This window comes from Grammomys surdaster, unplaced genomic scaffold (assembly GCF_004785775.1).
Source record: "Grammomys surdaster isolate TR1022 unplaced genomic scaffold, NIH_TR_1.0 315, whole genome shotgun sequence".
NCBI classification, from domain to species: Eukaryota; Metazoa; Chordata; class Mammalia; order Rodentia; family Muridae; genus Grammomys; species Grammomys surdaster.
The window spans coordinates 755,113-761,112 of NW_021604734.1; the positions used below are offsets into that span (position 1 = coordinate 755,113).

The 6,000-nt window shown below is 39.8% G+C and overlaps 1 pseudogene; it reads right to left on the reverse strand.

Annotated features, from left to right (window-relative positions):
- Positions 1 to 5,172: 5,172 nt before the first annotated feature.
- Positions 5,173 to 5,653, reverse strand: LOC114629726 (annotated as a pseudogene).
- Positions 5,654 to 6,000: the final 347 nt, after the last annotated feature.

Here is a 6,000-nt window from a genome sequence, read left to right on the forward strand (position 1 = left end):
GACAATGATTCCGTCTTGCAGAATCTACTGATAGCCAGTAGATCAGGGGTAAAGGGTAGGACCCTTTGAGCCCCTCCTTGTTCTTTGACTGACTGTTGATAAAGCCAATTTTGTGTGGCCCCAGCGCACATAACTACAGTTGCTGTTTTGTCTTCAGGCTTTTACAAACTTCCTTCCCCCTCTTCTATAGTGTTCCCCTGAGAAGGGGTAGTAGAAAAGACTTGTTTAAGGTAGGGCCTTCTATAGCTTGTTTCATGCACTTGGAGCAGCAATGGCTCTGCACTCCCCACTGTCTTGTAGGGTCGATTTCTCTGATTAAGGCTAGGAACACTTTTTTAATGGGTATAAGAAGGTATTAAGAATGCAGTCTGTTGCCCGGGAATCGAGGGACTCACAGGACCCAGCGGAGATGACTTTAGCAGAAATGCACAGCAAAGGGGAGATAGAACTTCCAGTAGATAGGCATGGCCCCCAGTCAAGGGATGGGGCCACCCACCCATCTCAAAGTTTTTAATCCAGAAAGGTTCTTGTCCAAAGGAAGAACAGGGACCAAAAAATGGAACAGAGACTGAAGGAAGGGGCGTCCGGGGACTGCCCCACCTGGGGATCTATCCTGTCTGCAGACACCAAACCCTAACACTTGCTGTTGCCAAGAGGCACTTGCTGACAGGAAATTGATATGGCTCTTCTTGGGAGGTTCGGCCAGCAACCGAGCAATGCAGATGTGGATACTTGGAGCCAACCATCAGACTGAGCTCGGGACCCCCGGTGGGAGAGCTGGTGGAAGGCCTGGAGGAACAGAGGGGGATTACAACCCCATAGGAACAATGTCCGCTGGCCAGACCACCTAGTGCTCCCAGTGATAAGACCACCAATCAGGGAGTGTACAGAGAGGGATCCATGGCTCCAGATACATACGTAGCAGAGGATGGCCTTGTCTGGCATCGATGGGAGGCCCTTGGTCCTGTGGAAGTTTGACGCCCCAGCGTAGGGGGATGCTGGAGCTGTGGAACAGGAAAGAGTAGGTGAGTGGGAAAGCACCTTCATAGAGGCAAAGGGGAGGGGGAGAGGGCAGATGTGGAATGGGGGGAGGGGGTTGTGGAAGGATAACCGGGAAGTGGGATATCATATGAGATGTAAACGAATGGAATGATTGATGATGATGATGATGATGATGATGATGATAAAGAATGCAGTCTGCGGCCATGTCAGCTTAGTTAACCTTCAGAAGTATGCTCCCCACATGGGCTTACTACCTTCCCAAATCTGTGTCAGCCTTCCAGTATTGATCCCCCACCATGTCCTCATGGAATGGATCTTAAGTCCACTCAGAAAACAGTAGGATACCTGCTGCTCTCCAACAGTAAACATAAAGCCTCAATTGCACAGATGGACATGGTCTGCCTTCCAAGTGATTTCTTCATACTCCCTTTATCCAGGTCTATCCGCACCCCATCCTACATCTCCATACTAAAGAGTTGAAGCTGGGATCCTTGTATAAGATAAAATGTCATTTGTCCTTTAGAGCCTGAATTACTTCACTTAGAATATTTTTTTCAGTTCTACCCGTTTCCTTGAGTCTTTAATAATTTAATTTTTATTTACAACTAATTAATATTCACTCTGTATAGTCATACTACATCTTCCTTACCAATTTTTCAGTTCTTAATCATCTAGCCTGCTGCTGTTTCCTAACTATTGTGAATAGTAGCAGTGAACAGATGAGTAGGTATCCCTGGAATAAAGTAAAGTCCTTTGAGTAAATACCCAGGAGTGATACGCTTGGGTCACACAGTAATTTTCTTTTTAATATTTGAGAAATCTCCAGGCTAATTTCCAAAGTGGCTTTACTAGTTTATATCCTCACCAACAGTGTATAGAGGATTTTTTTCCCATGTATGTTTGTTGTTACTGTTCTCTTAAATACTAACCATTCTGATTGGGGTTAGATAGAATATTAGATTCATTTTAATCTGCATTTCTCTACTGGCTGAGGATGTTAACGTTTTAAAATTTTTCTAGCCATTTATATTTCTTCTTTTGAAAACTTTTTGTTTAGGTCTGTAGTTCATTTTTAACTGAGTTTTCTCTTTTCTTGGGCTTTAGTTTCTTGAATACTTTGTATAGTGTAAATATTAGCCCTTTGTGGGATATATAGCAGGCAAAGATTTGCATGGGCTTCCTCTTCACTTAATTAACAGATGCCTTCAATATTTAGAAACTTTTTAGTTTTATAAGATTCTGTTTCTGTTTGTTGTTGGTCTTATTTCATCTAGCTACTGGAGTTCTATTTTAAAAATCATTACTGATATTAAAGCTAGCACCCCAGTTTTTCCTCTAGCAGTTTGGTGGGACTTACATTGAGGTCTTTGATCCATTTGGAATTGAGATTTGAACAAGAGAGATAGGGATAGATAGATAGATAGATAGATAGATAGATAGATAGATACATACATACATACATACATACATATACACATACATACATACATACATACATACATACATACGTAGATACATTGATAGATAATAGATTGTAGCTAGGTAGATGGTAGATGATAAATATGGAGATACATAGATGATAGATAGATAGATAGATAGATAGATAGAGATAAAGATGATAGACAGATAGATACACAAATATATATACATACATACACACATTCATAGGAAGAGAGAGAGAGAGAGAGAAAGAGAGAGAGATTTCTTTTTTCAGCAAGTTGATTCCCTAGTGCCTTTTATTAAAGATACTGTCCTTTATCTAGTGTATCTTTTTAGAATCTTTGTCAAAGTTTGGGTAGTTGTGGCCATAGGGCATTTATCTGGGTCATCTATTCTAGTTCATTAAACTATGTTTGTTTTTGTGCTAATTCACACTATTTTCATTACTATAATTAAAATCAGATATAATATACCTCTTGTTAATTATTTTTGTCAGGATTGCTTTAGATATCATTCATCTTTTCTGCTTCCATATAAATGTTGAGAAAAAATATATATACACACACACATACATACACATACACATATAAATAAAATATGGGGGGGGGTGAAGGATGGTTGTGATATTTTTATCAGGGTTGTCTTAAGATCTGCTTCCCCTGACCAGCATAACTGTAGCCTTTTTTGTTCCATGCCTGCCAGCTATTTCATATTGTTGCTGTAATATGCCTGCCAGTCATTGGCACCAAAAAATAACTATCAGAGCAAAGTCATGCTGATCACATATCCTGCTATGTTCTGCATGTTCTGCAGTTTGTTAATCTTAAGAAATTCCACAAAGGACCAATCAAATTACAGGTCAATATGAACTGTTATGTCAAAAATGGCTTGAGGCAGAGTTGACCATTGGGTAGCACTTCCTGCACCTACAAATGAGCTCACTATAGTTTTTTGTATTTTGTTTGGTTTGGTTTGGTTTTTCCTTTATAAGCGACAGCAAAAGATGTTTGTTGCTGTGGCTTAACCCCTATATTACAAGCTATAGTCCTGATCGTTCAATATTAGGGTGTGCATTCAATAAACCGTTCCCATCCGACTGAGATAAGTGTTTGTGTGGTTTGTGGGCGCCTCTTGGACCCCAACAGTTGCACTAAATCTATAGACTGCTTTTGGTAGCATGGCCATTTCCAGATGATCAGTTCTAGTTCATAAGCATGGGAGGTATTTCTATCTTCTGGTGTCTTCTTCCATGTTTTTCTTCGATATCTTAACATTTTCATTGTAGAGCTTTTTCATTAGCTTACTTAAGTTTATTTATATTTTATTTTTTGTGTGGCTACTGTAAATAGAGTGATTCATTGTTCTGTTTTTCTACAAGCTTATCATTGGTATAAACTAAGGCAACTTATTTGTGTAAAACGTATCTTTTTTAAAATATAAGTTTCTTGGGTATTTTTGATGTGGCTCTTAATTAAAACCATTAATAAAATTTCATACATTTCTCTACTCACGCTTTGTCTAATCAAACAATATATGCATTTTCCCATGCTTCAGTGCATACCTTTCACTTCATTAAAAATGTGCATCAATTTTTCTTGGTTTTTATATGTATTTTATCATCTTCGAAATCCATTTTAAAACTAACTTATTTATGAAAGCACAAAGTTCCAGAATAAATTTTAAAAAGGTTTTTATTAAATACTTTTAAATGACAAAAAGTATGTTCTTCACCTAATCTCATTCAAGATTATTGTTCTTGCTTTCAAAAGAATGACCTGTTCCAACTACACAGTCATTAATGAGCACTTTAGAATATTTTTGAAAATAAAAAATTTCAATTCATTATTTTAATATCATTACTCTTAGAAAATTTTCATCTTTTGCACTTAGAATTAATTTTATGAAAATGGAGAACTTCCCTCAACACTCTTAAATAATAGAAAATGAGGTATTTGAAAAGAGGAAGCTATCTTGCTTATGATTGAATCTTCCAGACTTAAAATAGGACCCAGAGCTCAGTAACTAGGAATTGATGAAGGGGATACATTTTGGATGATAAGTGTTGACTCAGGAATTAGTATTTCTTTGGCTTTATAAGCGATTCAGAGGAGCAGCTCCAAACACACTGGAGCAATTGTGGTATCAATGGCTTCCAAAAGAAATAACAATCTTGAGCTAGAGAGAAGGCTCAGTGGTTAAGAGCACTGACTGCTCTTCCAGAGGTCCTGAGTTCAATTCCCAGCAACTACATGGTGGCTCACAACCATCTGTAATAGGATCTGATGCCCTCTTCTGGTGTGTCTAAAGTTAGCAACTGTGTTTTCATATGAAATTAATCTTTTAAAAAAAGAAAAAGAAATAGCAATCACACATGTAAAAACATGAGTAGTTTCTTCAAATTTCATCAGTATTTTTGGCTACACTTACGTATGGGTAGATTTTGATGACGTTTAAGATATTTCAAATCATAAACAACTACTATTATAAAATATTTCTTGAAAAAAGTTGCAAAGGTATGTTCATTTTCTTTTTTTTTTTTAACTAAAACAGCTGACCATTTTATTTTCACGTTCCACAACGTAAGTGAAAACAGCCCCTTTTGTATCACTTCTTCCTCTCTGTTAGGAAGGAAGGTCCTGGCCATGAGTCTAGTAAGCACTCAGGCTCAGCACCAAGATCTCCTGGTCAAACAGCACAATACAAAACGATGATGAGCAAGCGCTTCTGCTCTTATCTGTCTGGCCGGGTCATGCTGGGCCGCGTGGGCACCATCATCAGGCGGGCGGAGGGGTCTCATCATGGGAGGCCCGGGCATCATGGGCATGTGGCCTCCCATGGGCGGTCTCATCCCAAGAGCTGGTCCCACAGGCATCATCCCAGGAGGAGGGGGGCCCATCATTGGCATCATGGGAGGGCCTCCCATGTGGGGTGCAGGCATCATGCCAGGCCGAGGAGGACCCGGGAGACTGGGGGGAGGCGGGATCATGGCCCCTGCAGGTGGAGGAGCAGAGAACGGAGCTGGAGGGATCTTTCCTTGTTGAAATGCTGCCATTGTCTTGTCAAACAGGCTCTGGGCCTGCTCTTCCATCCATTTCTGGTAATAGTATTTCACATTCTCTTTGTGTTTCCGACTACTGCAGTGTGTCTTCCTCACAGATGAGGAATCGTGGGTAAGATATGTATCACAGTAGTCACAATAAAACTTAGGCATGATGCTCACAGGCCGTTGGCTACCCGGGTCCCCGCCGCCAGGAACTGACTGGTATGTTCATTTTCAAAGCGCTAAAAACAACTCAAATCCATGAATGTTCACAGAGCACAAATATCAACTGAGATTCTTTCATATTGCCTCTACCTGATTATATTTCCCTTTTAAATATCCTCAGCATTAGAGATCAATATATTTCCCTGAAGACTCTCAAAGACGCTATGTTCCACATTCAATCATGCATGTGTGTGTACACACACACACACACACACACACACATGCACACGCACACACACACACACGCACACACATGCACGCGCACACACACACACACACAAACAGGGACAAAT